The 14,072-nt window shown below is 36.7% G+C and overlaps 1 protein-coding gene and 1 non-coding gene across 2 annotated transcripts in view; both read right to left on the reverse strand.

Annotated features, from left to right (window-relative positions):
* The window catches only part of LOC121735593 (transcription factor hamlet-like), a 138,064-nt gene that overhangs the window by 89,515 nt on the left and 34,477 nt on the right, over window positions 1-14,072 (reverse strand). The window lies entirely within an intron of this gene.
* Window positions 8,187-8,305, reverse strand: LOC121735719. Its single transcript, XR_006036898.1, has one exon. It is a non-coding gene; the product is annotated as a 5S ribosomal RNA (ribosomal RNA).

Consider the following 14,072-nt stretch of genomic DNA (forward strand, 5'->3'; position numbering starts at 1 on the left):
CATTGTCAAAATCAAAACTCTGCCATATTGTAGAGCAGGGGTCACCAAATGGCGGACTGCGGTTCTTATTCGGACCGCCGCCGCGGCGCGTCGCCGCGCCGACCCATTGTGTGCGGACCGAGCATTATCGAAGACGAACTTGGTTAAAAATAAATTTCGGTCTCGAGTTACTGATGAATATCTCCAGCATTTAATGTCAGCTTGTATCCCAAACTTCAGACAGAAAATAATATTTGCCTAAAAGTGCCGTATTGAGCTGTAGAAATTCAAATACAAACGTTTGCCTAGATAATGGGCACTTTTTTTATCATCGGTACGTCACAGTAGCTATAAAAAGTGGCCGCTCGTTTTCATACAAATGGAGCGACATGCGGTATCTATCATGATCTATGTCTGTGGTCTGTAAACATAAAAGTTTGCCAATCTCAAAATTATTTTAAAAATCGTGATTGATATGTTAAACTCATAGTTATACCAGAGGAAGAAGCCAAGGTAGCCAGTAGCTACAGTTACATTAAGAGGAACTTGAGCAACTCTCATCTTCTTATAATTAACATATAATCGACCGGACGACGTAATCCTTTCCGGGCTGACATCCGATTCCCAGTCACCAGTGCGAATTACTTTTATTACTCATTACGAAAACTAATAAATTTATAAAACAAACTAATAAAATTGTTTGTAAACGTTTGAGGAAAATATTTGGGATGTTTCATAATTACCCAAGGTTACGAGTGGAAAGTGATAGAAAAAACGTCGGAAATGAGGCAGCACAAGGCCTTAAGGCTGCGTTTCCACCAGAGCTGAGCGGAGCTGTATTGCGAGGAATGTGTTTTTGAGAACCAATAACATCGCCGCGCTGAGCGATGTGGCGATGTCATGGCAAAGTCATTTCAATGAAGCGATTCTATTGGTTTTCACAAACACATTCCTCGCAATACAGCTCCACTCAGCTCTGGTGGAAAGGCAGCCTAATAAAAAACTTTAAGCCTAATAAAATAAATGTTGTTCTTGAAATTTATAATAATAAATTTAAGTAATAAGTTTAGTTTAAATAATAATTTAAACAAAAACTTGAAGTTGCTACGTTTGTGCTGTCGTGCTGAGATTCCCTTAGGGAGCGTTGCCGGCCTTTCAAGAGGGAACAGGGTAATAGGGGAGGGTAAGGAAGGGAAGGTAAGGAAATAGGGGAGAGTAGAGAAGGGAAGGGAAGGGAATAGGGTAGGGGATTGGGCCTCCGGTAAACTCACTCACTCGGCGAAACACAGCGCAAGCGCTGTTTCACGCCGGTTTTCTGTGAGAACGTGGTATTTCTCCGGTCGAGCCGGCCCATTCGTGCCGAAGCATGGCTCTCTCACGTATAAATATTTTACACCCAATGGTTGCAGTGATTTTAGCGAGATTGGTTTTAGTTTTGAAGAGAAAACAGATGAATATTTTCGCATTTACGGTATAAGTATATAATTGTAGTACGTCCCACAAAACTTACACAGCTTTTTATCGAAATATAAAGCAGACTCAGTTGATAATATAAATAAGGTGTTATATTTCATCTGGCACAGTAAACACTTTCTACATAAGTGAAAGCCCATCGGTCAAGCGTGAGTCGGGGATGTCAGGCTGCCATTACAATTATCTGCACGGCCGCGTCATCTCTAATCTGTATCAAGTTTAAGCCTAAAGGTGTGTTTACACATACACATCCTTCCAAAGATTACAAAACGTTCTGTTAATTAAGTTATATGTAACTTAACTATTGATATCATAATATCGCTCGTAAATTCGTAAACAGTGAGACAGACAAAAAGATAAACTGTCGCATTTTTGGAACGGAGTTCCTTATCGCGCGTTGCGAAAGGGGGCTAGACCGAAAAAGTTGTAACGACACTTTTTTTTTAGTACTTACCTGCATGGTAGGGGCAGAGGGCGTTGATAGTATTCCTGGGCGTCAACTAGATGGCGTTTTTGAGAATAAACAGTGACATCTACGTCGGACGTCAGACGTTTATAACTTCGTTCCATCCGGGTGTCCCTTGACACCTCTCGAGACATTATTTTGTATGTCAAATATCTGTTATCGGATGGACAAGCTTTAAATAAGAATAATCGGTAATTATGTAAATCTGAACTCAAAAGCTACTATTCCATAAAACTATCGTAACATTGTTGTTTTAAAAGTTTGAACCTCACTTTTATGTAAACAATTCAGTGTATCCGCACCTCAACGTTCCTTTGAAGAGGCCGCTTGCGGTAGATTTAACATACCCGTCCCATTTGGGCGTCCAATTAAACGCCCGACCACGACGGCTCGTCAAAACTACTCATTTTCATTGCCCACTTATTTTCATTGCCCACTTTTTCATTGGCAACGATACGCCTGTTAACATTCCCTACATTGCTCATTATTTTGTAGCTTTATTTATGTTTACTGTCGTGTAAACAACGCTTAACTGTTTACCGTGAATAAAAATAAAAAGAGTTTTTTTGTTTTTAAATTAACATAAAATTACTCAATTAATAGATATAAAGATAGTAATCTGACATAGTAAAATTATGTAGATTCAAGTAAATTTACATAATCATTGAAAATGGACAAAAAACGTGAGATTCTTGAATTCATTATTTTCGCATATAATTAATGAAACATCAAAAGCGATAAACATGAGCATAAATTTTTTGGGAAATGTTAAAGGTGTCGAACAGCTTAGCTTAATCGGTCCGCATCTTCTATCCAATAATTATGTCGTTAAAAATACATCAATTTAAATAAATTTTCTCCTCATAAGCGTGAATTTTATTTATTCGTTAAATAGACTATTAATATTGTAATATGCGTGGCCATGTTGCTCTTTCGCGTTGCGGAGCGTTGCCGCAATGGCGTCACTTCAACGTTTTAGTCAGATATTTTATGACGTGCTACATTGATGGTTACATCGGAAAAATGTTGTTTTGACGGGATACCAGACAGAAGTTGAAGAAAGAGTGAAAATGACGCGTTGCGCTGCCGCCCTCTTGTTTTGAGAGCGTCGCTCCAATGGAGATGTACGTCATACAATGCGTTATTCCAACGACGCAGCGCAATATAACATAATGGCCTCACTATTCTGTCAATGATTTATGATGTCCTTATGACCTTTTCTTTTCAATCGACAAGGACAACTCACGAGACGCCTAATGAAAAGCGGTCGTAAAGCTCGCCTGTCAATCACAGTCGTAAAGATGTTAATGTTGACTCTTATTAACACAAATAAGTTATTTACATCTATATTATCGATAAGAAGCAGTGCCGTAAATAGGGCGGTGCCACCGGTATCCAGGCACAGGGCGTATACTCTGGGGGGGCGCAAAAGTGGCCAAACCAGGCAGGAGTATTATTTTTTCGGTTTGCTCCCGATAATAGTTCCCGCTGCGCCCCTAGAGCACGATTCCAGCAGTAAAATATACCTATACATTGCTTTGGGTAATATAATACCTAAAAAAGCAAGGGCGCAGTTGTAGAAGCTAGCACAGGGCGCAAAAAAGACTGTTTACGGCACTGATAAGAAGCTATAGAATTGTTGATTTACTAGCATCAGCCTTAAATTCTGGCTTTGTAAATGAAAGTCTTCTAATTAGCCGTTTGTGTCCCACTGCTGGGCAAAGGCCTCCCCTTTTTTTGCTTCTACACGTCTCTATCCTCTTCTATATTATAAAAGTCTTACGTAATATAATTACCTACATTTTGGAGGTGTCATGTCCCTTTGACCACCATAGGACCTGAGGAGAGGTTATGACTGTAAAGACAACTGTTATCGAGGCCTAAATCCAGGGGCAGTATCGCCATCGTCTCAATACAGCTGCAGAATTGACTAAAAGTGAGCATGCTGGACCGCACACAGTCGAAATGTAGGATACACATTATAATAAATCTTTCCCTCTTTCCCTTGTGTCACTTTGACAAATACTTGAGCTACTTTAAGGGATTTAAAATAAGTTCATTTATTATGCAACTAAATAGTCCCGGTAACAAAAATATACGGAGAAAACTTCTGAAATGTTAAATTAACGACAAATGGATTCCGATAAGCTTACATCACTACTTCATTTCGAAATTTACTTTTGTATTTATTAAAAATCAATAAATTAAACATTTAACTACTTGCACTTATTTCGGGACAATAAAGGTGAATTTATTTTAGCATTAACTCTGGTGAAGACTTTTATTATACGAGAATGGTAGCAGAATGTTTTAACGTTGTCTTCCATCGAATGTGCTTCGATGATTCGCTTCATTAAATGTAGATGACCTTTCCTTATCCTTCCGATAAGTTGCATAACATAAAAATCGATATTTTGTTTGTTGGCTCCTTAAACATTCGATTACGATAAAAAGCTCGCGTTAAGTGTTATGAAATAAGTCTGAAGGCGCCGTAATAATTGCCTGCTTGTCACCAAAAATAACTATTGTGTATTTAAAATGTACTTATTAAAAATATCTATGTTGATATGTACAACATACTGACATGATCACATAATACCATGGGCAATCCTTCTTTATCATGTTGTTGATCGAGCATTGCACACTGCTTGTCTTGTTAGCTTAAAACTATCTCAAGAGGTGTAAATACAATTCAACATAATATTAAGCATAAATAAAAAAATAGAATTTAAAAAAATGTGTTGAAAGTTGAAACCTAACCTAAAAGGTTTTGGAAGTTGCTAAATAAAACGTTCTCTATATATTCTCTCCATACAGCGTCTCCGTTAATTAAGAGTGTATATAGCGCACAATAAAAGACGCTCGCAAATCTTAATGTTTTAAAATGTTATGCGCCTGCGCAGCTTAATTGAATGCGGCTGTAACGGGACCGAATAGCTGTGTACCTGTCATAGAGCTGGACAATAAGCCCAGTTATGGGCTTGTAGGGCAGTAACGAAGACCACTTATTATTTATTTGATACTAAATCTTTGCATATTTAACGAGGAATTTCCTAATGCGAGCAAAATTAGTGATTCAGAAAATGATGTTAACCGGTAGTTTAATACTTTACAGTTTTAAAATACAAAATACATTAAGTATATCTCCTTACATGTTAAATATAAGCTCTACGATAAATCACATGAAGCTGAGCTTAAAGTTTTATAATATGAAAAAAAAATATATGTTTATACAACCTCCTCCTTTTTCAAAGTCGGTTTAGAAGAAAAAAACTTGAGAGGTGTCAAGGGACACCCGAATGGAACGAAGTTATTTCTTATGTTCAAAACACCTGTATACTTACATATAATTATACACTCAAACAAATTACTTAAAAAAAAACGCCAACTATTGACGCCCAGGAATACTAACGCGTTGCTGTTTATTAAAAAAAACCATCCAGTTGAGGCACAGGAATACTTACTATCAACACCCTCTGCCTATAACATGCAGGTACTAATAAAAAAGTGTCGAGGTCAAATCAAGGTCAAATATCGTTCTGTCTAGCCTTCAGATTTACGCCGAACGCGCGATATGGAACTTCATTTCAAAAATTCTGATTCATCATCATAATCCAAATGTCTTACTCCGTATACAAAATGGAACGTCGGTTAAGATGAAATCATATAAGATGAGATAAAAACCGTTTGATGAAGCCACGCATGCGCAAAAACATCTCGCGGGTGGCCATCCGGTCATCAGGAAACCTCTCATTTATTCATCATGTAAATAGAGTGAGGAATATTTAAATTAAGTGTGTGCAACATGCGGAGAATTATATAGAAGAGACGCTAAGGCGCTTTAGAATTTTTGCATGAAACATAATTTTTTTTTTGAGTACGAATGTTGCTAGTTACTTTGATATCAGAACCATATTCTACAAAATATCGAAACGGATGTCATAATGCCGAAATACGTCTTATTATTAATTTTTGGGTGTTGGCTAGCAACATCGCTCGCGTTGAAATCTTTTCTATGGGATATTTTAATCCACTTAAAAATTTGTGGAAATAAACTTCAAGAAGTGACAGAGAGGTATTTTTAGGAAGGTAGGAAGGCAGGAATGGCTCAGCGTGTGCGGTGGGCCTAAGTCCGTTAAAAATAATAATAATAATAATATCTATGGACGCTTCACACCACGTCAGTCTGGCCCCGTGCTAAGTACCTAAGGACTTGTGTTACAGGTACCAGACAACGGAAATATATTTAATACTTTTATACTATACATATTATATTTAAGATTTTTATTATATCATACACATAACACATTACACATATTTAATACACATCCATGACCCAGGAACATTGAAGAACTTTTTGTTCCGTCGGCGGGATTCGAATTCGCGACCCCGGCTTGAGTTGCCACATACTCTAACCATTGAGCCACGGAGGTTGTGGTACAGCACTCTCTTGTTATCTTAAGCCCCAATTTCACCAACGTCTGTTAGTGCTAACAGCTTGTTAAAATGTCAAGTCTTCTCTTTCATTCATAAGAAAAACGAAAGAGGTAACGTGATACTAATTCCAGCGTTAACTTTAAGTCGTTGGTGAAATTGGGGCTAAGTTATTTATGTGTGGCCAATTCAAGTGCTTCCCTTTAACGATGGTCTACTACAATATGTATTATATCAATATACTTTGATATATTTATACCTAAGCCCTATTAGTATTAGTATTCTGAAATGGTAAGGTTATTGTGTCGTTATCATACGTCGGCCATTACAGTAAATATGACCACGCCCGTCGCCGACCAGAGAAACTGACTAGATTGCGCGCGTGCCTTAGTCCACGAACACACTATAAGTACTAAGGGCCAACTTAACTTTAAAGTTTAATTTAATTGAGAGTACTTTGATTGAAAATATTGAGAATATTTTGTGGTTTTAAAACATAAAAAAAATTTGAAAAAGATGGCCCTAATGAATATTATGTATTGCAAATATGTATAAGATCGTTAAGTACACTAAGCTTACGCAAAAAATACGACCAAGAGAGCAGAAAAGTTTATCTGGGAGACAGCAGTGCTCCAGCTAAACAGCAGCTTAACCAACTTTACTTTAATAATAGGCATTGGATTAAAATTAAGAGTCTCGTAAAATAAACAAAACAATGACTTGCAATGCTTGCAATTTTTCTTCCCAAACTTAGAATTTTTATGACAAAAAATAAATTTTGTTCAATCACGTAAGTTCAAAATAGATTTAGGAATGTCAAGTGTGAACGCAGCGTAAGTCGGTAAGAAAGCTGATCGGCGATCTTGTTATAGATTCCAACTATAAAATATTAAAACAAAAACATGTTCTTTTCACTTGCGCGCCTTGTACAGCGAGGAAATGACGATTGTTAGGAAATCCTTCTACAGATGCGGTCTTTAACGTGATCATACTTCTTAAATTACGTGGATATTGAGGTTGAGTAGGTACAGTCGGAAGAAACATATCCATGAACTTTTTAACCGACTTCCAAAATACGAGGAGGTTATATATTCGGCTGTGGATACATATATATATGTACCTATTTTTTTTGTATGTTCAACGATTACTCCGCCGTTTGTGAACCGATTTTTGAAATTTTTATTTTGTTGTATTAGGTTTCTCTTCAATTTGGTACCATGTTCACAAAGTGGTGACCTGATGATGGGATTCATGAGTAATCGAGGGAACTCCTCGAAATTTATATGGAAACATATAGTGATTTTAGTTTTATAAGAAGCATCCTAAGTATATGCTACCAAAACGCAAGATTTTGCACCGAGGTACACTATGGTTCCGAAGATACTAAGAGAACTCCGGATTCCTTATAAATACAAGTTTGGGGGTTTAGGCGCTGTTTTAAGAACTGAAAGCATATGCTACTATGCAAATTACATTCATCATCATCATCATCATTACCACGTCCGGGTCACCAATGTCACCAAAATTGAACATAACAAATTCAGCCTTAACTCCAGAGCGTAAGGTGTGTATTTCATCATCAAGTTTGTATTTTTTCGAAACCTGACGTGTATTTAACAATTTTGTAATAAATATCTTAAAATATAGTGGAATAAGTGCAAGGAAAATGTATAATTATTTAATTGAGAGATACAAGTAACATTAATTATTTAATTAATGTTACTTGTATTATCGAAGCAGCTTACTTCTCAGAAGTAATGTCAAATGTGTGCCTTACGCTCTTATTTTAGTTAATAATTATGATGATTCTACAAAAAAGTTTTAGCAGCAAAAAAGCCAACATCACGCGGTATTCCCAGGCGGTCACCCATCCAAGTACTAACTGCGCCCGACGTTGCTTAACTTCGGTGATCGGACGAGAACCGGTGTATTCAACGTGGTATGGACGTTGGCGATTCACTGAGCGCAAACGACTCTACAGCTGATGTCGATGTTATACATAGAGCAACATAAAATATAACAACAAAAAGCCAACATCACGCGGTATTCCCAGGCGGTCACCCATCTAAGTACTAACCGCGCCCGACGTTGCTTAACTTCGGTGATCGGACGAGAACCGTTGTATTTTATCAGAGGTTTTTTTCTATTATCTATCTATACTAATATTATAAATGCGAAAGTATCTCTGTCGGTCTGTCTCGCTTATACGCCAAAACTACTGAACCGATTGTTATGAAATTTTGTACACAGAATAGTCTAAAGCCTGAGAAAGGACATAGGTTACTTTTTAACTAGAAAAAGGGGTTGTAAGAGGGTAAAAATGCGTAAATCTGTTCAAATTAAGTTAGTTCCAAAAACTCATAACAGTTGGTGCCAAGAGTCGCCTAGATCGCGCTGTCGCTTGCTCATACGTATTTTTATAAGAGGTGGTATTAAGTTAAATTTTCGATTCTTTCGATTGTTATACACGTTATTAAATAACTCACCTACCAACATAGATATCAGAAACAACAGCCTACCAATAATAAATCATAAAGTTAATACCTACAGCAGTGGCGGATTTACCAATAGGCTAAGTAGGCTGGAGCCTAGAGCGGCAGATTTAGAGGGGCGGCAAATTTAGCCCCATTTTTTTATCTTACAGAAATAAAAAATCCCATCAAAAAAAAATATTGTAAAATATTGCCGAGACGACCACATAAAGTTTACCCTGTGAAAAATATATGAGATCTCATGTAGAGCCAATTATCTTCTGAACTTAAACAAATTCTACATACCAGTAAAATAATATATTTTGTAAGTTTTCGCCGTTTCGCTACCGCACAGAGTGAAAGCTTGTGTGGTCCTCTTAGCAAAAATTTTGAAAAAATGTTTTTGGTGGGATATGATTGTGAACCAAACTAACGTATTGAATTTAAAGGTCAGTTATAGGGGCGACAAAAATTTAATAGCCTACAGGCGGCAAATTTGTAAATCCGCCACTGACTAAATATTAAATAGTTTATGGGTAAAGCTAAAGTTGTGTAATGCAGCTAAGTTGTGTAAAGATAAATAAGCTTTAAAATTTGGTACTTACTTATAAAAAAGTAGATAATTGGTAGACAGTTGAAACATTTATAATTGAATTATATCAAGCTAAATACAGCCACTGTTGTATTGTTTGTTTAATAAATAGGCCTATAATCTAAATATAGTTGCTTAGGTATAGAATAGAAAGCCTAGCACTAGGTCATCTATAAAATTGCGCGAAGAAAAGTGTAATTTGATATACTCGATGTTGCGGTTGGCGACTACCGTATAGTATAGTGGTTGATTGGAGAGATATAAAATAAATCAATTTTTTATTTTGAATTGTTATATTATATTGTGTTGACGACCTCTGTGGCTCAGTGGTGAGCGCGTTGGTAGCTCAAGCCGGGGGTCGCGGGTTCGAATCCCGCCGACGGAACAAAAAGTTTTCGAAGTTCCTGGGTCATGGATGTGTATTATGAATATGTGTATCATATAATAAAAAATCTTAAATGTATGTATAGTATAAAAGTATTAAATATATTTCCGTTGTCTGGTACCCGTAACACAAGTCCTTCAGGTACTTACCACGGGGCCAGACTGACGTGGTGTGAAGCGTCTATAGATATAGATATAGATAGATATATTGTGTGCACAATAAAGAATATTTATCTTATCTTAAATCAAATACACTTCTCTACTATTATATAATGAAGATAAAAAAATCTTGCATCAATTACAAAAATTACTGGATCGATAATGATTAAATTTGGAATAAATTAACGACGGATTGAGCTGTTTCTTAAAATTCTGAATGCTACTTTTTACCGTGCTATACGGTTTTGGAGAAATAGTGGAGTAGCATTTCTCACAGCTGTAAAGCTAATATTTAGTCTTGATGCTACTAAGACGGCCCATAGGGGTGTAGACTATTTTTAGGAAATACATATATTTATTTTACAAGTGTACATTTGTTACACCTAAAAATATATAATATAAAAATAAATGCACTCTTATTTAAATAAAAAAAAAACACTTATTAAATTTCGTTCCAAAATTTCCCGCTAAAACGCTAAAGTTCATCATGGCGTCGCGTCGCTATGACGTCATGGTCCTCCAAACAACAAAAATCTTTGTAATGGGTTTGACATCGAAATGTCACTGTCACACACAATGTTTTGGAGATCGTGACGTCACACTCTGTAATGGCTGTTTGCGATCACGTGATATTACGGATTAAATATTTACTTTTTATTAACTAAAATAATTAATATTATAAAGTAAATGAGTAAAAATATGTCACTTACGGTATTTCTATAATGCAAACTCTAAAAAAAAAAACAATAATTTGTGTTATATTTCGTTTACTGACTATACTATTATACGTGGGAGAGCCATGCTTCGGCACGAGTGGGCCGGCTCGACCGGAGAAATACCACGTCCTCACAGAAAACCGGCGTGAAACAGCGCTTGCGCTGTGTTTCGCCGAGTGAGTGAGTTTACCGGAGGCCCAATCCCCTACCCTATTCCCTTCCTTACCTTCCCCTATTCCCTTCCCTCCCCATCCCTACCCTCCCCTATTACCCTATTCCCTCTTAAAAGGCCGGCGACGCACCTGCAGCTCTTCTGATGCTGCGATTGTCCATGGGCGACGGAAGTTGCTTTCCATCAGGTGACCCGTTTGCTCGTTTGCCCCCTTATTTCATTAAAAAAAACCCTATTACGGTAAAAAAGGCTCTTTGGGACTAAAAAAATACTTATGTTATGCCGTTTTTTAATATAAAGTCAAAAGCAGGTCAATAATTATGATAAATCGTAATCCTATTGGATAACTCATAACAGTGAATAAGAAAACGCAATGTCAAAATTATCTCTGATTAAAATCGATTTTCTCATTAACCGATTCGATTGGCGATTCGTATCTCTTATCAGGTGTCCGGAGCCGAATCGAAACAAGGCCACCTAAATAACGATGCGTTACAGACGTTACGACACACGATCAGATAACGATATCGAAAGCGAATGTATGACGACTTGTAACTAGATAAATGGACTTTACTGGTGAAATATGGGAGCTCGAAGCCCCCGTACCAGTTGTTAGAGTTAAAATGTTTAAGTTTAAGCTGTTACATACATCGTGCAAATGATGCAGCTTAGATAATATACTTCTTAGCTATAAACTTTGCATGTTGGGAAAAATTCGACAAAAACATGACACAGTAAAACCATTTCAGTTTAATTTATTATTTTTAAATAATTAATTTGTACCTCAAAGAAGCTTATTGCATGCATGAATACAGTTCAACGCTGCCGCCAAAAGTTGGCATATCAAAATAGCTTTAAGAAAAAATTGTATGCTGAGTGTTCCGTTTAATTAAACTTACAGTGGCAATAATCTATTAATGAAATACTTTATTTCACGTACTAGTTCTGATGAGGTACCTACTTAACTGAATTTACATTTTATTTTAGTGCATAAGATACTCTTATACTATCGAATAAATCGATCCAAGGCAGTTGAGGGACCTACGTTATTTGGTGGGATTATGTCAGTTCAAAATTATGATCCGTCTGGGTTTGACATAACGCGACCAAACTACGTAGGTCCCCCATCTGCCTGTGAATCAACTTTTCTGATAGTACACAATATGTAGAACATTTAAGCTATCGCAAATATCATATCTACTGATACAGTTGGCATTTCGTGAAAGTGCCCCAATGGTCCAATTGTTAGATCCATTCGATACATGAATAATTTTCTTAAATAGCCTGATGTAATCTTGTGGGGCACTCGTAAACATTACGACATAATAGGTGGGTATAATGCATACTTTGATATGACTATCGTGAATAGTTTTAGCTCGTGGCTTCTCTATTTGGAGAAGCATAAGAACATTGTCTCTATAATCTCTATCTATGCATTATGTTACACAGTATTTGAAAATCAGGTGCAAAAAATCTGTAGCTTTGTAATTATGCGTCTACGCGCCTTAGTACTTCTTTCGTGCTATAGCTGGTGTTTGGGGACATGGCACTCCAAAATCTAGGTAAGTATTATGTCTGTCTTTTATAGGCATTGTGTCTATTCGTGACATCCCCTCAAAGTCTCATGGTCTCTCTCCGAAATTTCAGGCTGCGACCGCGCCTGTCCGACAACACACGACATGTCTCATGACAAAAGAGTCTAGTTTTTATTGACACGTGCCACAAAAGAGTCCGCAACTCTTGCAACCTCTTTTCAACCGCTCCGGTCTCAGTAACCTATAATTAAACAAGACAGTATGAGTCATTGGAGCGAGGTGAATGCGATGCTATCCCTTGACCGCTCCCTCTAACCTTGCTTTCGACGTGATCAATATGATAACGAGGATTGAATGCGATGCCATTGAGCATGAATAGAGTAGCCAAGCTGGAGATTAACTCGGATAGACCACTTAGATGGAGAATAGGTTGCACTTATATTTCGATGGACTGCACTTTTAAAAGTCTGGATTTTTTAATACTGTAATTACGAACTGTCTGTGGGCTTTTCGTCTATATTTTTTGTATGTAGCTTTTGTTTTAATTTGTTCACGTATCAAGCTATCAGTTCATCTTAGTCTACTTTAAGCTTATCACGACGCATTGGGCAAATTTTTTTGGTAAAAAAGGGATAGCAAGAAAGACAAACAGTCGAACAGAACAGCGATACATCTGCTAAGAATTGATCTTAAAAAAGTTACACATTCAGACACAAGTGACTACTTCTACAGATCAACTTTCATGGATCTATATTCTACAAGAATGTTGATTGGCATTTGGCTGCCCTAAGACAACTGAAATTATAATAATATTATGACAAACGTGAAACTTTAAAAAAATCGTCACTCTGCCTTAAAAACATGCAGGGCAGAGACCATAATAATTGTTATAGTTTCTGATAGGTTACTAAAAGTCCTAATTATCCGACTGAATCGGAAACCCTGGCTACCCGATGAAGCAACGGACCCCCTGGTGACTCATGACTGATCTCATTAATTGCAATCACTCAAATCATTTCATAGATAAAGGTTTATTGCATCAAATTATAGTTCGCGCCATTTTATTAAGGTACATCCTAAATGTTATAAGGTCACTCCTAATGATCTCTTTGTATTTTAAGCTTTTAATTTTATGCATTTTTACATTTAGCTCAACAATGGATTTACTCATAGTAATAAAGCATTAGAATTTAGATACACATAATGAATATCAAGCGGTGGCGCTGCTAACATTGCAACAACATAAACAATTATTCATTCAAAATTTTAAAAGACTCGCTAAAACTAGAGAATCGTTGAACCGATTCGGCAAATTTTAATTTTGCAACATTCGTGGAGGTCCGGAAGGTTTGTATTAGGAAGCACGTGATACAACTGGTTCACCGGGTCAACAAGTAATATAAATATTGCATACGCTTCTCTGCAGAAGAAATTTAAATTTCTTAAAATCTCAGATTCACTGTTATCGGCATTAGTAGATATTCTTATAGGTTCTTTATATAGTATCAGTTTTCCATCGTCTAGAGTCTAGACTTTAGAGCAATTTAAATATTACTTGCTGTCCCGGTGAACTTCGTGTCACTTAAAAACCTTCCCTGGACTTCAAGGATTATTTTAAGACTAAAATTAGCAGAGTCGGTTCAGCCGTTATCGAGTTATAGCGTTACTAACACAATTGGAAATCCATTTTT

The sequence above is a fragment of the Aricia agestis genome, chromosome 17 (assembly GCF_905147365.1).
Source record: "Aricia agestis chromosome 17, ilAriAges1.1, whole genome shotgun sequence".
NCBI lineage: Eukaryota > Metazoa > Arthropoda > Insecta > Lepidoptera > Lycaenidae > Aricia > Aricia agestis.